The sequence below is a fragment of the Ambystoma mexicanum genome, chromosome 14 (assembly GCF_040938575.1).
Source record: "Ambystoma mexicanum isolate Mex_15411 chromosome 14, UKY_AmexF1_1, whole genome shotgun sequence".
Lineage (NCBI taxonomy): Eukaryota > Metazoa > Chordata > Amphibia > Caudata > Ambystomatidae > Ambystoma > Ambystoma mexicanum.
The window spans coordinates 658,314,214-658,336,252 of NC_090940.1; the positions used below are offsets into that span (position 1 = coordinate 658,314,214).

General features: G+C 49.4%; 1 protein-coding gene across 2 annotated transcripts in view; it reads right to left on the reverse strand.

Moving 5' to 3' along the window:
* The window catches only part of NUDT14 (nudix hydrolase 14), a 263,867-nt gene that overhangs the window by 96,918 nt on the left and 144,910 nt on the right, over positions 1–22,039 (reverse strand). The window lies entirely within an intron of this gene.

Sequence of the window (22,039 nt, forward strand, 5' to 3'; positions counted from 1 at the left end):
GTCAATCATCTAATATCTCGTACATTAGTGTACGGTCTTCTGTGAAGGTTGCCTCCCTGCATGCTGGTGGCATCGCTCAGCCCATTACTTGATCTTTCTTCTTATGTAGGCCATTTGAGTGGAAGGGCTGGTAGACAGAAGGGATTTCCTTCTCAGGGTATGATCTTCAAAGCAGCCTCACTCATGGTGTCACTGGCTATAGTGTTGCTTCCACTAGCATAGTGAGCACTGATATATTGCACACCACAGGAACGTGTTCCTTTGATCTCTAACGGCAACACTATTTGAAAACTATGTCCCATTTATAATCTCAGTCTGTCTGGATACAGACACCTTCCTGGTAGCTTCTAATCTACATCCACTATCCATGCTATGGTACGTGTAGCTTTCTCCTTCCTACCAATTGGTCTGCTCTATCCATGCTTGAGCATGTTTGCATTCTGTGAGGCAGCAAATGTGAGTTCTCTGCCTACTCTGGGTTACATGTACCTTTTACATAAAGTCCTGCATTAATACTACAGGCTGCATACCTTCCTGGATTCTATTGATAAAAAGTCTCCTGTATCTATGCTATAACAGAAGTAACCTCTTCCTAGACTGATAAACAAGTAGCATTTTAAGGCCAACATTATCAGTCTGATTAGAGCAATAATGAAGAAGGTAAGGGGACTTAAAGGGAGTAAACATCCTTATTTTTAATGCTTTGAGGCAGCATATCAACTTATGGGTCGTGATTGCGGCGGGGAGGGTGGGCATCTCAGATATTCTTGATCACTTAATTCCTTTGGTTTGGTGGAGGAGGGCTCCAAAGAAGTCATGCCCAGGGCCCCAAAAGTGCTTAAGATGGCCCTGCTCACGTCACTAGGCTCCTCGTAGCAGGAGCAGCGCTTGGGCGGTCCGGTCGCTCCTTCTCCACCGCCCGTTCTGCCAATTGAGAGCGCGGGTCCTCGCGCTTCTCGCGGGGAGACAAAATCTCGTGAGATTGCCTGCCCGCGATCTTGCGACGTCTCCACACACCTCCTTTGGTGAGAAAAGGAAAAGGTGGTCATTGCATGACAAAGTCTGTGAACTTGATGGGTTTCCTTTTCTCTCGCTGTGGTCTGTCTTAGTCCAGGAGCTAAACAGGGTTGCGGGAGACTGCCTGTGGAGATGCGGGTGGGATCTGGTTCTCCGTATCTTGATCTGTGTTGTGACTCCCAAGCTAGGGTTGAAGGATTGGTGCCTGAGAGTTTGTCGCGGTATGGTGTCTCCGACGTGTCTCTTCCTGGCTGTTGGGGGTTGTCGGATGGTTCTTGCTGGTCTTGCTCCGGCAGTGGATGTTCGGAGGATTCCTTTCTGCGGTACATAGCCACCCTTTCTAGATTCCATATGCTCCCATCGCTGGTGCCGATGTGGTTGGACCCTTTGGCAATGACTTCTATGGGCCTGCTGTACTTGGAGCCAGTCATGGTGTCTTTATGGGGAAGACGTATTTTCACCCAGTCGCCTTTGCTGACCTCTGTGTGGTGAGCGGCTCTGTGTGTATTCCCTTGAGCCTTGATGGCTTCTTTGCTTTGTTGCATGCGAAAAACCACATCCTTCATGTCCTCCTCTTCGTCATCCCTTACTTGGTGGAGCCAGGGTGGCACCAGCGTGGATGCTGTCCTTCTCCCTCTCAACAGATGGAAGGGTGAAACGCCGGTGACTGCGTTGGGGGTGATCCTGTGTGCCGCAACAGCTTCCTTGACGGTCTTGTACGGGTCCAGACCCGAAGCGTGCGCCAATTGTAGGGCTCCTTTGATGAAGCGGTTCGCCCTCTCTACAAGCCCATTGGCTTGTGGATGGTAGAGGCTTGCTCTCAGCTGTCAAACGTTGTTGAATTTTAAGAATTTTTCCATTTCTCGGGACACAAGTTGGACCACATTGTCCATCACGATTTCCTCGGGGAGGCCTTCTCGCTGGAATATGGCGGTGAGTGCTTCAATCACTGTGCTCGTGGTGATATCCGATGTGAATTCAACTTCTACCCATTTGGACAAATAGTCGACCATGACGATCCCATATTTGTGTTCTGGGGACATGCTGTCCAGGGGCCCTGTGAAGTCCAACCCTAGTTTGCGCCACACCCATATGGGAACTTCAGTGGGGAGCATGGGGGCTTGTTTCACCGACAGGCGCTTGTCGCTATTGATGCATTCGTGGCATCTCTCGACCATTTGCTGTATGTCCTGATCCATGCCGGGCCTCCAATAGGCGTCATGTTGCACCCTAAGTGGCCTGAGTGTGCTCTGTACAGTATCACTCTGCGGATGCCGCCGGGAGGCATCACCTGGTCGCCTCTTAGTATGAGGCCGTTAATGGCTGTGATTTCCTCACTCACTTTCCAGTAGGGACGCAGGCCTTCAGGGATGGCTCGCTCATCGGGTCACCCTTCGCGGACCCATGCTGCTATGCATCGTAGGGCATCGTCGTGCTCGTACTCCTCCTGCCAGTGGCGCTCGCTCAGGTCCATGTACTCGCCGTTCCTCAGGTCACCTATGGAGGCCACGACACATTCATCCTCAAGGAATGTGGTCGCGGGGGTGTTTTGATTGATGAGCCTGGACATGCAGTCCGCTTGTGCATTCTTCCAGCTGGCAATGTGGGCTATCTCATAAGTGTACTCCTGAAGCTTTGCAGAGATTCTGGCCAGCCTCGGGGTAGCTGTTTTGGTGCCACCTGGGTTTAGCATGTGGATGAGAGGCTTGTGGTTGGTGACCAACGAAACTACGTGCCCCAAACGTATGATCTGAAGTAGTCGACGGCCCAGGCACATGCCAGCATCTCTTTTTCTACGGTGCAGTAATTATTTTCCGCCAAAGACGAGGCTTTCGACGCAAATGCTACGATGCTTTCTGTGTCACCCTTCTTCTGGGTCAGTGTGGCCCCTAAGCCGTACGGGCTGGCATCCGTTGTGATGCAGGTGTCCCATTCAGGGTTGAACGGCTTGAAACACGGTGCGTGCAGCATCCGTCTTTTGATCTCATTAAAGGCTTCCTCTTGCTGGGGCCCCCATGTGTAGGTTGTGCCTTTCTTTAAGAGTTCCCTCATGGAAGGAGAGCCTTAAGCCCCTGACAAAAGGCAGCCTGCCTGCAGAGAGATAAGATGGATTTCTGTACCCCGATAAGGTTCACAGCCCGCCTCTGGGTGGGCCGCATGCGCTCCCGAATAATAGCCAGACTCTGCAGAGAATACACGGGAGATGCATGCAGTGGCTGGCACTGGCCTGGCACGAGAGACCGAATGTGCCTTGCTGAATGTCCACTCCCCACCCCAAAGAAGTCACTTTCTATAGAGAAGCTAAAATGGCAGTGTAGTGGTCTGAGGGAAGACAGGACACCAGTAATGCTGCCAACTGTATTTATTGGGACAGTTAGTGAGGGGGGTGAACTGTTGTCCATGGGGAAGAATAGGCTGTACTCCCTGTTCAGTTTATGTGCCTCCCAGTTGCTTCACTGGGGGCAGGATGTGCAGATGAGAGTGGCACACAGCAGGCTTCCAGGGCACCCAGGTGGCCTCCTATGGCCTTGGTATTACGCTCCTGGAAGCTGGGTTCTTTGTAGAGAGAACCTCACGTCACTAGGCTCCTTGTAGCAGGAGCAGCGCGGTGGCGGTCCGGTCGCTCCTTCTCTGCTGCCCGTTCTGCCAATTGAGAGCGCGGGTCCTTCCGCTTCTCGCGGGGAGACGAGATCTTGCGAGATTGCCTGCCCGCGATCTTGCGACATCTCCACAGGCCGCCCCCACACTATCCTGCTTTTGTCTATGGATGCACCAGTCAAAGAACTCAGTTTCTATTGAAAAGCTAAAATGGCCGCCACCGCACACTATCCTGCTTGTGTCTATGGATGCACCATTCTGGGGGGGGGGGGGGCTCCTTCCACAGCCAAGACTGTCCCTTTGCTTCTCCAATTCTGGGCCGACACACAAGGATTTGAGTGCCTTTGATGAGGTTGGGTGGCGCGTCACACCCGATCACGACACCATTCACTGGTTGAGGCAATTCCCTCAGCACGGGACGGATCTACGTTAAAATACTGAATCCCGAAAAGCTCGAGTTTCAAAATTGCAAAGCCGACATTGTTGCATTTCAAAACTTGAGCTTTTTGTATTCTGTCCATTTGTCCCCCGCTTTGCATTCAATGTATGCAGGGAATACCCCGCAACCCACGAAGCTCATAATGCCGAACCATGTGAGCGGGAACACCCCCGCAACCCACAAAGCTCATAGTGCTGAACTAGGTGAGAGGAGGACACCCCCGCAAACCCCCACACCTAGTTGGCCATTTTCAGATTTTTCACCATGCCAAATGCGGTGCAAATGTGTATTCAGCATTTTGTATTTGTTATTTTGGGGCAATACCCACAGCATGAGTTTGGCAAAAAGAACATGGCTGGTAACACAAGCCATCCAAGTTAAGGGCGTGAGCGAAGCAAGGGTTCGTAATGTGGACAAACCAGTGCCGCTGCCAGACAGGTCAGTCGGAGGGCCCATAATGCCATTAACAGCCTCTAGTAAACAATAAAGGTCTTGAATAATGCCTCCCATGAACAGACCATGCATTCATGCAAGTAAAGGAAACTCAAACAAATATGGCGGCCCTGGAAGCAAGGAAAGGGCCCTCTACAAAGTCCCTTTTCCACTTCCATGCCACTAACTTAGGAGTGCAGGAATTTACAGGTAAGGGAAGGGCCCTTGTCCGGCAGTCCTATGAGGGTATGGATTTGGAGGAGGAGCGGAGCAGAGTCGCAGTGAAGTACTGCAGTGGCCCTCCACACCAGCTAATACCTCTGAGCACCATGACTGACCGGGACAGGAGCTGCAGCTACTAATGGAGCAGTCATGGCTCTAGTCCAAAAGAAAGACAGAGAATTCTGCGCCTCAACTCCCAGGACCACAATGAAGTTACAAAGTCAAGAGGACAAGGGCTCAGGCGGACAAAAATGGGGCAGTTCCTACTGTCCAGGGGAGCAGGAGATCCCTTGCAAGTCAGGGACTTTGGAGCGATCACCTTCGCAAGGTTGCAACTCAAGGGTACGGTCCTGTGCCCCGGTTTGACGACAGGCATGAAGCTAGAGGGCACAGGCGTTAGGATGAGTGCAGCAGGTTGGCAGGCGGCGGGGGCATATCCGGGCGCCTGTCGGGTGCCTTCCCCCCCCCCTCCACACTGGCCAGGGGAGGCCAGGGTAGGAACAGTGGGGAGCAACCCAGCGCTGGGCATCAAAGTGAGAGGTGTCCCAACACCTCACACCTGAAAGAAGGGCAGCAGTAAGAAAAAGGGAACAAAGGAAGCCAGGATGTGGGGGGCAGGAAGACAAGGTGGGGGAAGAAGCCCCTGACTCGACCGGGCGGTTAGAAACAGTCAATTCATCATGCCGCCCGGAGGCAGAGAGGCTTACCACAGGCAACTTTTGTCCCATAAATATCAGGGGCTGGGGGCACAGGAGCACATTGGTAACTATCACACTCTGCACAGAGCACGATGGTCTACTGGCTGGAAAGCCAATCTCTTTAGAGATCGCGCTGTGCGAGGGGCACAATCTATTTTATTTCTCAATGAAGCACTTGTGCCAGGGGGTCTCTGTCTCACTAAGGTGTTTGGCGTGTTGGTCGCTGCATGAGCCCCACCGGTGCAGACAGGAAGCCGCCACACGGAGCTGATCACAGCGCAAAGAACACAAAATTTAACCAACGGGCCAGTGCTGGCTCGTACGTCTGATAGAGGAGTATGCTGCTCCTTGGACCCCAATGAACACGGCCCATTAATCAAGACATCTAGCTAAGCATTTCCAGCTGGACCAGGTGCACGCTCGATAGCGAGCGGCTAAGGAGACTGAGCAGACGCTCGGGTCTGGCGTGTCTCAACCCGTCGGAACAAGCAAAACAGCCGGGGCTCACCTGGCGCGGCAGGGAAGGGCCAGGCCTGCAGAAGGGACATCTTCAGTCTGCGTTCCAAGGATGGCAGGAGCAAGCGGGCATCATTTTAACTGGTAAACCATGGCTGCGCCCCGAGAGGAGGAGAGTCAGCTATTACAAGGCATAAAATAAGAAGTGTTGCATAGCAATTTGCTATGCAATTCTGTAGATTTACTAATTAAACGGACACTTGTGTAGCACAGCTTGCTATTTAAATTACCCTGTTCTGTAAAAGCACAGTTCACCCTGCGTTTCCGTCAGGGGTCTCTCCACCCTCTTTTCCCTGTTCACTGCAAGTTCAAAGGGGTTAATGGAGAGAGAAAGAGAGAGAGAGAGAGAGAGAGAGAGAGAGAGAGAGAGAGCAACAGTAGTAATCTCCATTCTTAAGTGTCAAAGTCCTGAGTGGCCGCCGGGGTTCTGGGATGGCAAGGAGTGATAACTTTGAGTGCTCCCCCTATGTGGCAATAAAGATCTCCCCGAAATTCATACGCTGAGCTTTGCTGGGAGATGGACACTTAAACGCATTTGTTTGCTGAACGATGTATTTTTGAGAAACGTTTAATTTCCTTTGAACTGTTCCAACAACTGTTTTCACTATCAACATATTATTGTTTCTTGTATGCACAGTTCAAACATGCTATGGTCCTGCAATTACAGGGTGGTTATGATCTCCAGGCACAGTCCCTGATTGATGCCAACATGAAAATGAGCTTATCCCTAAGAGGGATCTCGCATCACTCTATCAGGGTATCCTGCACTTTCAGTCTCATTCCTTCTTAAAACATAAGCAGAAAAGGGAAGAAGATGTGGGTACACTGGAACTGGAAGATTGTCAAGAAGCCTTGATCTCCCTGCATGAGATGGCCATCCCATCTCCACTTAGGCTAGTCCAATTGGAAATTCTTCACAGGGTTTACTATGCATGGGATTTCCTCTTTAAATGTCTGCTGTGACTTTTTTTTTAAAAATCATATCTGTTTATGTGAGTCCATTCATGGAGCTAACCTTTACATTTTACAGACACTCATATCCCACTAATATCTCACTTCAGCAGTCCACAAAAATGCTGTTTTTTTACTTATTTTATGTCTTGTGTACAAATAAATTCTGGTGACATTACAAATATTAGTACAAAATTGCTAATCATATACGTTTGCTTGCTAATCAAGAAATACTTAAATAGCAAACTCTGCTAATCAGTTTTTGAAAACTAATGTATGCCTTGTATTAGCGTTGGCCACCAAAGCCGAACATAGTTCGGCCTGGATTGGGTGAAGAGAAAACTACGGTGTGACGCTGGGGAGAAAGAGGGAAGCCAATCTTCCAGCCTTTTCGGTGAAACGGACAATGGGGATTCCAGCTACTCCGACATCGGGGAGATCCCTGCAACCACAAGGCCACGGTACGAAGCAGAGAACTCAGCGCCCCCCGGGAACGCAACCAACAGTACTACCGGGAAGAAGCACAACGAAAAGAAGGGGGATGGAACAGTAAATGTGGAAAGTTTTGCAAGCCCTGAAAATAGACAATGATTAAAGAATGTTTAAGACTGAAAGCATGATAAGAAGAATGGGGAACAGAAAACAGGAGACAAAAGAAAGCACTGAAAGCAGTGATAAGGAAGAGAGAGAGCATCCTAAAACATGGGTGAAATATGAAAGATCAAAAAGACAGGAAAAATCAGACATATGCAAGCAACATTCAAGACTAAATTCGGGAGGCACACAGTGGGTATAGAACAGCGGAGAAGAGTGGATACAACTCTGGCATATAGAGAGGAAGGTTACAAAGAAAATATCGAGGAAGCAGTTCATTGAGATCTTAGAGGTTCAGAAGAGAAGCTTTGATATGACCAAAGATAAAAAAAAAAAAAAAAATTAAAAAAGAGGATGAAAAATACGTGACGAAAAGTGCCAGTTGAACATACTTTTCTAAATTTGCTGGCAGGTCTCCAGAAATCCCTGGGTGAAGGGGGGGTCAGCATCAATAGCCTGCCAACATGGGATGCTTGAGGTTTAGAAGTCATTTGGCGTTGAGGCTTGGCTCAGTTACATGACAGGGGGTTCAGGATGTTAATGGACAGTTACCCGGATCTAGGAGGGGAAGAGGAAGAAGCCAATGTGTACATGTTTCATGCATCAAAGGCGAAAGCAACCACAACCAGGGCCTACACGACAGGGCAGCAAACAGGGAGACCATACTACCCCGACAAGCACAGACCCAATGACCGTCACCATCAACAAAACCAGGGGTGGCAGCCCCTTCGCATGAGGCAATCTTGGGGGTCAAAAACATATTCGCAACACACCCCAGTTTTACTCCACAGCTCAGGGGGTTACAGAGAATGGGGACACAAGCATATGTTGGAGGTTCCAGAAAGGTGACTGCAATTGGGGGAAAGATTGTCCGCAGAGACACCAACGCAGCGAATGTGGAGCGGAACATTGTAACAGCAAACGCAGAAAGACCACGTCTGGACCAGCTGAAGCCAAGGACGTCCGAGGGTGACTTTTCCTTGGGTAGATCGTCAGGCAATGCCAAGATGCTTACAAGCGTTTCCAGACAAGGACGCCAGCATGTTCATAACACAGGGGTTGACACATGCCTTCATCCGCCCCTTCCAGGGCAACGGCTCACAGACAATCCCAAATAATCTCACGCCAGCGAGAGAAAATCAGGAACTCATGAGGGAAAACTTACAGAAAGAAATAAAAACTTGGCTGGGTGAGTGGCCCTTGGGAAAAAATACCATTGGCCAAATACATCTGTCCCCACACTCCCAAAGGGATGGCCACAAAAAATAAAAGGAGAAACACAGGCTCATCCACCACCTACCTTACCCCGCTGGTGGGTCAGTGAACGTTGGCATTTCAGGCATTGAGGCTGCACTGTCCTACCCCACCTTCCAGACACAACGTCTCTTCTCAGTTTGACAACTTTTATTTTGATAAAATGCCTATCATGGGCTGGGTCATCTCATGCATTCCTCCTATGGGCATTTCACAAATCTACGCCAGGTGCTTTGGTTGTCCATGGTCTGGACGATTTCCTGTTCAGAGGCCCTGAGGGGGCTGACTTGTGCAGACAGGCACTGGATACATGTAAAGAAATTGCAGCTGAATGGGGCATCCCACTGGCCCATGGTTCCTCCCACATGGCATGGACATGTGTTCAAAGAAAGGGGAATGCCGCATCCCCAGGATAAAGCGGTGAGTGTACTGACAGATAGCCCCAGATCTAGCCGGAGAAGCGGAAATGCTCACGCACCTCACTTCAAGAGAATACGGAAAGCTAGCACCTCACTCCCAGACAGCGAGGTCAATTTAACCAGCCCACTAACAATTCTGCACCTCTGCATACACCTCTCAAACTCTAACCAAACACAACCACAAACCTACAACACAACAATCCGCACAAACTACACTACACTGAAACAACAAAACAAACCACACACAGACCCGCACAACAGCACTCGATGTATACCGACCGTAAAACACCCCAAGTCCAGCCAACGGACTTCTGTGCCGAGGCTGCCAACAGCACATCACTGCTCTCTTGCACTTTTCCAGCGTATTCCCACTAACTCCCCCTCTCCTCCCCTTTTCAGAGACGCCAGAGCGCCAGGGGACCACTCCGGTGATGATAGTGCGCGGTACAAATATCCTTCAACATTAACATTAACATGGACACAACAGGAAAAGGCAACTGTGAGGGAACTCCAGTCACTAGCACGGGCTCTCAGTTTTGCGGCTAGAGTAGTGCCTCGAAGGCGCATCTTTTTGAGAAACGTTGGGCTAAACACAAGAAAGGCGACAAAGGGACAGTAACACATAAGGTCAGGGAAGAATGTCAAAAGGGACCTAGCAATGTGGGAAGAATTCTTACTGCACCTCAACGGTTCGGTTATATAGCGCACGCGATTGACCGAAAAGGACAGGAGAGTATGTTTTACAGATGCAGCTGGCAGCAAAGGTTTGGGGGTAATTTAGGAAAGTGAGTGGCGTGCTGGGCCCCTACCGCAGGCATGGCAGGATAGTGGTTGGACCAGAAACATCACGCTACTGGAAATGTTTCACATTTGGAAAGCCACGTCTCTGTGGGGCAACAAACTGGCACTGTGGTCAGACAACGTGGCTGTGGTCCAGGTCATTAACAGAGGGGTCGTATCATGCCAACTAGTATTGGAGGTCCTAAGGGCAATAGCAAAAACTGCAATATAGAGATACAGCAAAACATATTGCCGTAGGGAGGATGACGTGGCCGATGCTTTATCACGTTAGCAGGGGAGACGCAGGGCAGGAAATGACATCAGTGCCAGGAGAGGCCTGGAGAATAATGAAGGAACACAAAAGTAAAAAGGAACATACCACACTGAACAGTGAGGGAGGGGGAGATGAAGGAAGGAGCCATTAACAGGTGCCATTAGCATGGGTGCCAAATACGAAACACCTAAAGCATCCAAGTGTGTATTATTGGAGCTGCAAACAACTCCGTACCAGCAAAGACGGCTAGGCACATCTCTCCACAAAGAACTCCGTACCCGCGAAGTCGGCTAGGCACATCTCTCCACAAAGAACTCCGTACCCGCAAAGACGGCTAGGCACATCTCTCCACAAAGAACTCCGTACCCGCAAAGACGGCTAGGCACATCTCTCCACAAAGAACTCCGTACCCGCAAAGACGGCTAGGCACATCTCTCCACAAACAACTCCTTACCCGCAAAGTCGGCTAGGCACATCTCTCCACAAAGAACTCTGTACCCGCAAAGTCGGCTAGGCACATCTCTCCACAAAGAACTCCGTACCCGCAAAGACGGCTAGGCACATCTCTCCACAAACAACTCCTTACCCGCAAAGTCGGCTAGGCACATCTCTCCACAAAGAACTCCGTACCAGCAAAGACGGCTAGGCACATCTCTCCACAAAGAACTCTGTACCCGCAAAGACGGCTAGGCACATCTCTCCACAAACAACTCCTTACCCGCAAAGTCGGCTAGGCACATCTCTCCACAAACAACTCCTTACCCGCAAAGTCGGCTAGGCACATCTCTCCACAAAGAACTCCGTACCCGCAAAGACGGCTAGGCACATCTCTCCACAAAGAACTCCGTACCCGCAAAGTCGGCTAGGCACATCTCTCCACAAAGAACTCCGTACCCGCAAAGACAGCTAGGCACATCTCTCCACAAAGAACTCAGTACCCGCAAAGATGGCTAGGCACATCTCTCCACAAAGAACTCCGTACCCGCAAAGATGGCTAGGCACATCTCTCCACAAAGAACTCCGTACCCGCAAAGACGGCTAGGTACATCTCTCCACAAACAACTCCTTACCCGCAAAGATGGCTAGGCACATCTCTCCACAAAGAACTCCTTACCCGCAAAGACAGCTAGGCACATCTCTCCACAAACAACTCCTTACCAGCAAAGATGGCTAGGCACATCTCCCCGCAATAGCCTACTATGTTAAATTGGCCAAAGGCGAGGACCCAACACAATGCATTGGTAAAATATGGTTGGGCCAAGTTGGAAGGGTCCAAGGGAGATATGCGACGACCTTTAAACTTTGGGAAACTATTGATAATTCTAGAGACACAGGATGGTATACGCATCCGCACAGGTGAGGCAGCGTTATGTAGGGCAGTTTTGGCGCTGCCATACTTTTGAGGCAGTTAGAATAAGTGAACCCAAAGCCAGAATCACTACAGCTGAGGATGGGTGAGCCTTGCAGGATGTACGCATGGGAAAAGCAGGCATGGCAATAATGTTGAGGAAGCCAAAAACAGATCAGCAAGGGAAGGGAAGTTACTGCGGAGACGACAACGTATGCCACCCGGTCCTTCCACATAGGGGAAGCAATAGCAGGGGCAGGTTGGGACCCATTGGTGTATGACACCCAGTCCTTCCACATAGAGGATGCAATAGCCGGGGCAGGTTGGGGCCCATTGGCGTATGACACCCAGTCCTTCCACATAGGGGAAGCAATAGCAGGGGCAGGTTGGGGCCCATTGGCATATGACACCCAGTCCTTCCACATAGGGGAAGCAATAGCAGGGGCAGGTTGGGGCCCATTGGCGTATGACACCCACTCTTTCCACATAGGGGAAGCAATAGCAGGGGCAGGTTGGGGCCCATTGGCGTATGACACCCACTCTTTCCACATAGGGGGAAGCAATAGCAGGGGCAGGTTGCAGCCCATCAGAGGATGGCACCCAGTCCGTCCACATAGGGGAAGCAATGGCAGGGGCAGGTTGGGGCCCATTGGCGTATGACACCCAGTTCTTCCACATAGGGGAAGCAATAGCAGGGGCAGGTTACAACCCATCAGAGGATGGGACCCAGTCCGTCCACATAGGGGAAGCAATGGCAGGGGCAGGTTGGGGCCCATTGGCGTATGGCACCCAGTCCTTCCACATAGGTGAAGCAATAGCAGGGGCAGGTTGCAACCCATCAGAGGATGGCACCCAGTCCGTCCACATAGGGGAAGCAATAGCAGGGGCAGGTTGGGGCCCATTGGCGTATGACACCCAGTTCTTCCACATAGGGGAAGCAATAGCAGGGGCAGGTTACAACCCATCAGAGGATGGGACCCAGTCCGTCCACATAGGGGAAGCAATGGCAGGGGCAGGTTGGGGCCCATTAGCGTATGGCACCCGTCCTTCCACATAAGGGAAGCAATAGCAGGGGCAGGTTGGGGCCCATTGGCGTATGGCACCCAGTCCTTCCACATAGGGGAAGCAATAGCAGGGGCAGGTTGGGGCCCATTGGCGTATGGCACCCAGTCCTTCCACATAGGGGAAGCAATAGCAGGGGCAGGGGCAGGTTGGGGCCCATTGGCTTATGGCACCCAGTCCTTCCACATAGGGGAAGCAATAGCAGGGGCAGGTTGGGGCCCATCGGAGGTTGGCACCCAGTCCTTCCACATAGGGGAAGCAATAGCAGGGGCAGGTTGGGGCCCATTGGCGTATGGCACCCAGTCCTTCCACATAGGGGAAGCAATAGCAGGGGCAGGTTGCAGCCCATCAGAGGATGGCACCCAGTCCGTCCACATAGGGGAAGCAATAGCAGGGGCAGGTTGGGGCCCATTGACGTATGACACCCAGTCCTTCCACATAGGTGAAGCAATAGCAGGGGCAAGTTGGGGCCCATTGGCGTATGGCACCCAGTCCTTCCACATAGAGGAAGCAATAGCAGGGGCAGGTTGGGGCCCATTGGCGTATGGCACCCAGTCCTTCCACATAGCGGAAGCAATAGCAGGGGCAGGTTGGGGCCCATTGGCGTATGGCACCCAGTCTTTCCACATAGGGGAAGCAATAGCCGGGGCAGGTTGGGGCCCATCGGAGGATGGCACCCAGTCCTTCCACATAGGGGAAGCAATAGCAGGGGCATTTTGGGGCCCATTGGCGTATGGCACCCAGTCCTTCCACATAGGGGAAGCAATAGCAGGGGCAGGTTGGGGCCCATTGGCGTATGGCACCCAGTCCTTCCACATAGCGGAAGCAATAGCAGGGGCAGGTTGGGGCCCATTGGCGTATGGTACCCAGTCTTTCCACATAGGGGAAGCAATAGCCGGGGCAGGTTGGGGCCCATCGGAGAATGGCACCCAGTCCTTCCACATAGGGGAAGCAATAGCCGGGGCAGGTTGGGGCCCATTGGCGTATGGCACCCAGTCTTTCCACATAGGGGAAGCAATAGCCGGGGCAGGTTGGGGCCCATCGGAGGATGGCACCCAGTCCTTCCACATAGGGGAAGCAATAGCCGGGGCAGGTTGGGGCCCATTGGCGTATGGCACCCAGTGCTTACACATAGGGAAAGCAATAGCAGGGGCAGGTTGGGGCCCATCGGAGGATGGCACCCAGTCCTTCCACATAGGGGAAGCAATAGAAGGGGCAGGTTGGGCCCCATTGGCGTATGACACCCAGTCCTTCCACATAGGTGAAGCAATAGAAGGGGCAGGTTGGGCCCCATTGGCGTATGACACCCAGTCCTTCCACATAGGTGAAGCAATAGCCGGGGCAGGTTGGTTGCCCATTGGCGTATGACAGCCAGTTCTTCCACATAGGGGAAGCAATAGCAGGGGCAGGTTAGGGCCCATTGGCGTATGGCACCCAGTCCTTCCACATAGGGGAAGCAATAGCAGGGGCAGGTTGGGGCCCATTGGCGCATGGCACCCAGTCCTTCCACATAGGGGAAGCAATAGCAGGGGCAGGTTGCAGCCCATCAGAGGATGGCACCCAGTCCGTCCACATAGGGGAAGCAATAGCAGGGGCAGGTTGGGGCCCATTGACGTATGACACCCAGTCCTTCCACATAGGTGAAGCAATAGCAGGGGCAAGTTGGGGCCCATTGGCGTATGGCACCCAGTCCTTCCACATAGAGGAAGCAATAGCAGGGGCAGGTTGGGGCCCATTGGCGTATGGCACCCAGTCCTTCCACATAGCGGAAGCAATAGCAGGGGCAGGTTGGGGCCCATTGGCGTATGGCACCCAGTCTTTCCACATAGGGGAAGCAATAGCCGGGGCAGGTTGGGGCCCATCGGAGGATGGCACCCAGTCCTTCCACATAGGGGAAGCAATAGCAGGGGCATTTTGGGGCCCATTGGCGTATGGCACCCAGTCCTTCCACATAGGGGAAGCAATAGCAGGGGCAGGTTGGGGCCCATTGGCGTATGGCACCCAGTCCTTCCACATAGCGGAAGCAATAGCAGGGGCAGGTTGGGGCCCATTGGCGTATGGCACCCAGTCCTTCCACATAGGGGAAGCAATAGCAGGGGCAGGTTGGGGCCCATTGGCGCATGGCACCCAGTCCTTCGACATAGGGGAAGCAATAGCAGGGGCAGGTTTCAGCCCATCAGAGGATGGCACCCAGTCCTTCCACATAGGGGAAGCAATAGCCGGGGCAGTTGGGGCCCATTGTGTATGGCAGCCATTCCGTCTACATAGGGGAAGCAATAGCCGGGGCAGGGTGGGGCACACGGGAAGCAATAGCCGGGGCAGGTTGGGGCACAATGGAGGATGGCACCCAGTCCTTCCACATAGGGGAAGCAATAGCAGGGGCAGGTTGGGGCCCATTGGCGTATGACACCCAGTCCTTCCACATAGGGGAAGCAATAGCAGGGGCAGGTTGGGGCCCATCAGAGGATGGCACCCAGTCCTTCCACATAGGGGAAGCAATAGCAGGGGCAGGTTGGGGCGCATTGGCATATGGCACCCAGTCCTTCCACATAGGGGAAGCAATAGCAGGGGCAGGTTGGGGCCCATTGGCGTATGACACCCAGTCCTTCCGCATAGGCGAAACAATAGCAGGGGCAGGTTGGGGCCCATTGGCGTATGGCACCCAGTCCTTCCACATAGGGGAAGCAATAGCAGGGGCAGGTTGGGGCCCATTGGTGTATGGCACCCAGTCCTTCCACATAGGGGAAGCAATAGCAGGGGCAGGTTAGGGCCCATCAGAGGATGGCACCCAGTCCTTCCACATAGGGGAAGCAATAGCAGGGGCAGGTTGGGGCGCATTGGTGTATGGCACCCAGTCCTTCCACATGGGGAAGCAATAGCAGGGGCAGGTTGCAGCCCATCAGAGGATGGCACCCAGTCCTTCCACATAGGGGAAGCAATAGCCGGGGCAGTTGGGGCCCATTGGCGCATGGCACCCAGTCCTTCCACATAGGGGAAGCAATAGCAGGACCAGGTAGGGGCACATTGGCGTATGGCACCCGTCCTTCCACATGGGGAAGCAATAGCAGGGGCAGGTTGGGGCCCATTGGCGTATGACACCCAGTCCTTCCACATAGGGGAAGCAATAGAAGGGGCAGGTTGGGGCCCATCAGAGGATGAAACCCAGTCCTTCCACATAGGGGGAAGCAATAGCAGGGGCAGGTTGGGGCCCATTGGCGCATGGCACCCAGTCCTTTCACATAGGGGAAGCAATAGCAGGGGCAGGTTGCAGCATATCAGAGGATTGGCACCCAGTCCTTCCACATAGGGGAAGCAATAACCGGGGCAGTTGGGGCCCATTGTGTATGGCAGCCATTCCGTCTACATAGGGGAAGCAATAGCCGGGGCAGGGTGGGGCACATCGGAGGATGGCAGCCAGTCCGTCCACATAGGGGAGGCAATAGCCAGGGCAGGTTGGGGCACAATGGAGGATGGCACCCAGTCCTTCCACATAGGGGAAGCAATAGCAGGGGCAGGTTGGGGCCCATTAGCGTATGCCACCCAGTACGTCCACATAGGGGAAGCAATAGCAGGGGCAGGTTGGGGCCCATTGGCGTATGACACCCAGTCCTTCCACATAGGGGAATAAATAGCAGGAGCAGGTTGGGGCCCATCAGAGGATGGCACCCAGTCCTACCACATAGGGGAAGCAAGATCAGCATGGAACGGGGGGGGCCTCGGCTCCCGGGAGCTGAAACGGGTGGACGGCTGGACTTCCGGTTGTGGCAAAATTTGATCTAATGCAGTATGTTCTCTATGATAGCGGCCCGTTAAGGATCGTGGGGCATTGCCTTGTGACTCGGAAGGGAAGGTGGCTGGAGGATACGCAACAAGGCCTATATTTAAAAAAGACAACCAATAAAATAGGGTCTAAAAAGAATGATAGCAAGACCACCACTGGAAAAGGGGGGATAAAGGATTGCAAAATTATAACACCAAATAGACCGACCCAACTTGGTATCCTGACTGGGGGGTCACAGCTGTCTCTCTCTCAGTTTTACCCTATTTCTCATAAGCAAACTTCCTGTAACAAAAGCAAAATGATTAAAACAGGAACAAGTGAAACTGAGCTGACAGTGGATGTAGGTACAGTTGTTAAATTTACAGATGATGAGCTATGGATGATGGGTGTGCTGGGAAATGATCCAGCAAAACCAAAACGGTTAACGCACAATATGAATGCATTACCTATTATCAATGAAGTGTCATCTAGCAATATTGTAAAACACAATGTATAGGCCTCTGGGTTACCTATGAACATGATGGTCCCGCCTATAGATGGTATAACAACGGACCTAAATGCTAAACAAAATGATATCGTTCATGACTTTGATTTTATTAAAGCCCCACTTTTTATATTGGGTTGGGAAAGTGATCCAAAAATCAATACTAGACATAACTTGAATCACTCTTCACTTTTGAAAGCCTTCCATACCATCCCTTGTCTGAGAACAATTGGTTCGGAGGATATTGACTGGGTTAGATTGGCTACTATTCAGAGTGATAGGATGACCTGCAGATTTTATTCTAGGACGATTATGAAACTGGTTTGGGAGCAAAGAGAACATTTTGCATATGTAGGTCCAACTCCCTGCCTTCTATACTCTGAATCAGAGGCAAAAAGTTTTTGGGAAAAACCGGTTGCTATTACTGCTATAGTAAATCAAAACATGGAGCAGATACAACCAACTTACATTAACGAAGAGTTTGTAAAACAGATATTGGCTATGGCTGCAACCCTGTCAGGGTATAATTATCAGAGTACAGTAGTGACTGCACCCGTCTTGGCTGCACCACCCTAGTCCTACACAGCAAGATCAACCCTTTGAATGCTTTTCCTGGAACAGCTGTGGATTAGCTAATTTTAATAGATGGTGGGGTACAGTGGATGTTAAGGCTTATCCCGCTGTTATCCTACTCCAGGAAACTATGCATTTGACTCACTTTAATCTGCAAGGGTATGATTGTTATACTCAGCCTGCGTTAAGAGGGGAGAAGGGCCGACCGTCAGGGGGGCTAGCAATCCTTGTTCACAATGCCTGTAGATTCATTATGAAATGTGTATATAAGGATGCTTTTGTACTAGCTGTTGAATTAACTACAGGTACACCACTTTCTAATCATGTGCATATACTGGAATAGGAGTACGATCACGTTTATTGAAGCTAGTAGTATGCTTGATGCAATTCTTGAAGATGCATTTGCCCGTCAAACACATTTGGGTGTTGTGGTTGGCGGTGATTTTAATTCCTCCTGTCTGTATGATGACATGTGTATGGGGCGGAATTTACTAAATGCTAATAGCACCATAAAGAGCGGTAAACAATGGGTTGACTTCTTCCAAAACTGGGACATTCAGGTAGTCCCCACTGATGAAAAAGGTCCTGTTCACACATGGTCAAGAGGAGGGTTGTATTCACACATTGATCATTTCTTTCAATCCTCGTCTTTACAGAACTCCCATGACCTAATTAATATTAAAAAGTTGGGTTTTGGTGATCACCATGCAATCTCATTGAAAGTGAGAATAAACAGTTGGTTCTTTGAATCTAACAAGGTATTGACGTTAGTGGAAAATGATCGTGTTGGCCTTTCTGTAAGATGGAATCCATCTATTTGCCATCAGCTGACAATGAGAATGAAAGCGGATCCGGCGGTGAACAGGGTTGTGACTGACTTATGTCTAGATCCAAGTAGTGTTGATACACTACGAGTTGAAAGGATTGATTATCATCTTCTTTCGATGTTAAGGAAAAAAAACTTGATCACGTGCAAAGAACATCACTTACATGTCTTTAATATTGAAGTTTTCCGTTTAAAGCAGAATAAGAACTATAAGATTCGACAACTCGCGAAATTGGCACTTGAACCGCATGACTACTATTATTTAAAAAATAACATTCTCCATAGTTATAAAACTGCGGTGAATAATCTAAGAATAAAACTCTACTTAAAAGATAATCGTAATATGATGCAGAATTTGCTCAAGAGTGATACACCGAAAATATGGTCAATGTTGAGGACATTGAATGCCTGCAATGATGGTCCAATGGAAAATGGTAGATCAGCTGATGTATGGATTCATTTCATCAGATCTAAATATGATATGCCGAATCAATTCCTAAACTATCCCAGATTTGACATTGGTAAGGACATACCTATAACTTCATCTTGGGGACATGAAGACATATCCAGGGCTATTATGAAGTTAAATCCTTCGAGGGCTACTGGCCCTGATGGCATTCCTGCATGCCTTTATAGATCTGACACTGATCTGTGGGCAATAATCTTAAAGTATAGATTCGATGCCATCTTTTTTCTACAAGAGATACCAAAATCATGGTGCTCTGCTATTGTCATTCCCATTAATAAAAAAGGTCCAATAGATGACCCTCTCAACTTTAGACCTATTGCTTTAACAGATTCCTCTTCTAAGGTTTTCTGTCTATTCATTCTCGAAGAACTTCAGGAATTTATGACTAAGAATTCTATATTGTCAAATTACCAGACTGGGTTCAGACGTCGTATGGGCTGTTCCTTAAATGCCACCCTAATATCCCATATTCAATTGAATTCAAAACACCATCATTTAGGAGCTGTCTATATTGCAGCGTTAGATCTAAGCTCTGCATTCGACACAGTATTACGAGATTTATTATGGGCTAAGATGCTAGCGATGGGCTTCCCGCGTCATTTAGTAGCGCTCATTGCCTTATTACACTCACACACCAGTTATAGAGTACGACTAAATAAGGAGGGTGCTCTTACTGAACCTATTCTATCTAAAATTGGGTTAAAACAGGGCTGCACACTGGCAGCTGTCTTGTTTAACTTATATATATATGTGATGAAGAGGATTGTTGGGCTAATGAAATTGTCTACCCGATTAAGTTAGGATGCCTTAAAATTAACTACATTGGTTTTGCCGACGATATCCTAATTTTTGACAAAACCCCCTTTGCTCTACAGAATAAGATTAATGCATTTAACATCTTTGCTGCCTCTCATAACTTAAGAGTAAATCATTTTAAGTTATTGATTATTATATTATCTGATGGGAAAAAAAAAACAGTGTTCCTATAATTGGTCGATTGATGGAAGACACATTGAAATAGCATCTGAGATCAAATATCTGGGATATCCCCTAACTGATGCCTTTTCTAAATCCTGGCGGTGGGAAAAAATACAAACCAGAATCAAACCTTTAATATCACAAATGCGTATAATCATGGCCAAATATTGTGAATTTTCACTTCTGCCGATTATACAGTTTTATCTCTTAAAAATTGAGCCAACAATTATTTACCTAACTGATATGTGTTTATATGAGGTTGATGACATACTGGACACAGCTCAAGGGATAATATGGAAAAAGGTACTTGGTCTAGCCCTTGCTGTGCCGAATGACATTGTTCGACATGAATTGGGTCTCCTACCATTATCCGTAAACGGAACTGGCGATTGCTGAACAACTATGTTAAAATACTTGACCCTCCGTGCAATTCTCTTTATGAAGACTTAAAAAACCTGCTGGAAACAGGGAGTTTGAGATCATTAACTGATTATGCGGATAAAATGAATGATTTAATGACAGTATTGGGAATTCCAAAAGAAGACTTAATACTGTGACTACCAAGCTGCAAACGCAAATTGCACTTCTATTACTGGTGCTGTCAAGCGGACAGAATAGGGCTATATAGTTCTTATTATGAGTATGCCCAGTATAGAAGAAAGTGGGGGGAGAGGTTGAAATACATTATGCAATTCCCATCCTCTGTTGCTCGAAGGTTATATCTTCGCTTCAAACTCAACTTGTATCATACTAATGAAAAGTTACTCCAATGGGGGAAATGCGATGTAAAGTTTATGTTTGGATCATGTCGATTCTGTAATCATGCCAAGGTCTTGGAGACCCTCAAACATTTAGTCATATATTGTACATTTTTTGAAGACTTGCGTCAATCTAGGTTCGGCAATTTTTTGGATTCTGGTGTAATTTTGTCTCGTGAGGCACTATGGCAAAAATGTATGAATGGCAATAGTACTAAACGTATTATAAGATTAACACAGATCCTAACAAATATTGATTCTAAACTAAATGAATTGAAATTTTGTGAAATTTGATATTTAAAAAAAAAAAAAAAGAAGAGAGAAAAAATAAAAAATAATGTGAGTTAGCATTATGTAACGTTAACTGCTCTAAGCTATTGTTTTATATGTTTAATATCAATTTATAGGAAAACAATTGTTCAATGCATGATTTTAAATTGTTTTATATTATGTGATAAATTCTGTATTAAATTTGTAAAGGTTTTTTTTACCTTATACAATAAAAAAAAAAATTAAAAAAAAGACTATAGCAGCAGTATGGGGTGCCCCTGGCATGCAGGGGGAAGACATCCATGATATATTAGCAGATTTGGTTGGTTTCAGGGAACCCCCAGAAGATCTGTTGATTCACCTGGGGGGTAATGACTTGGTTAAATTGGGGAGGAAACAGCTAGTGTATGACATTTGCACATCACTAAAGAACAAAGTGCACTGTTGGAGGGACACAGGGATTTCTAGGTCTGAAATATTCCCCGGAGGGCAACGGCGAGGGGCCATCTCCAGCAAAGCAGTAGATAGATCAAGAAGGAAAGTAAACCAAACAACGTTTAGGTTATGCAGGTGCACTGGCTTACATTTGATCAGACACGAGGGGATCACAATAGCTTACCCTGAGCTATTGCAGTTATCTAAAAAAGGCATGGGGTTATTTTCAGCTGGCATTTTCAACACCTTAACAGAAAGAGGATGCAGCTAAAGGTACTTTGAAGGGTGGGGGGGGGGAGCAGAGGCTGCCCTCAACCCAATCAGATGGCACCAGCCGGAAGTGTAACAGGTCCCACATGCACAGACCTGGGACTTGGCTGGAAAACGCCAGCGAGAAGGGGCATCTCTATGTGGGCACCAGCCCCACTCCGCTCCACAGTAGCCAGGGGAGGCCAGAGTAAGAATAAAACAGTGTGGAGGCAACCCAGCGCCGGGCATCAAAGTGAGAGGTGTCCCAGCACCTCACAGCTGAAAGAAGGGAGACAGAAAGAGAAAGGGAACAAAGGAAGACAGGGTGTGGGGCAGGAAGTCAAGGTGGGGACCCAAACAACCTCATAGCCTAGCCTTGATAGCACGCGATCGGCCAGAGGGCAGGCACTTTGTGCTAGACCCAAACAACCTCGTAGCCTAGCCTGGATAGCACGCGATCGACCTGGGGGCAGGCCCTTTATGCTAGACCCAAACAACCTCGTAGCCATCGACCTGGGGGCAGGCCCTTTGTGCTAGATCCAAACAACCTCGTAGCCTAGCCTGGATAGCATGCGATCGGCCTGGGGGCAGGCCCTTTGTGCTAGACCCAAA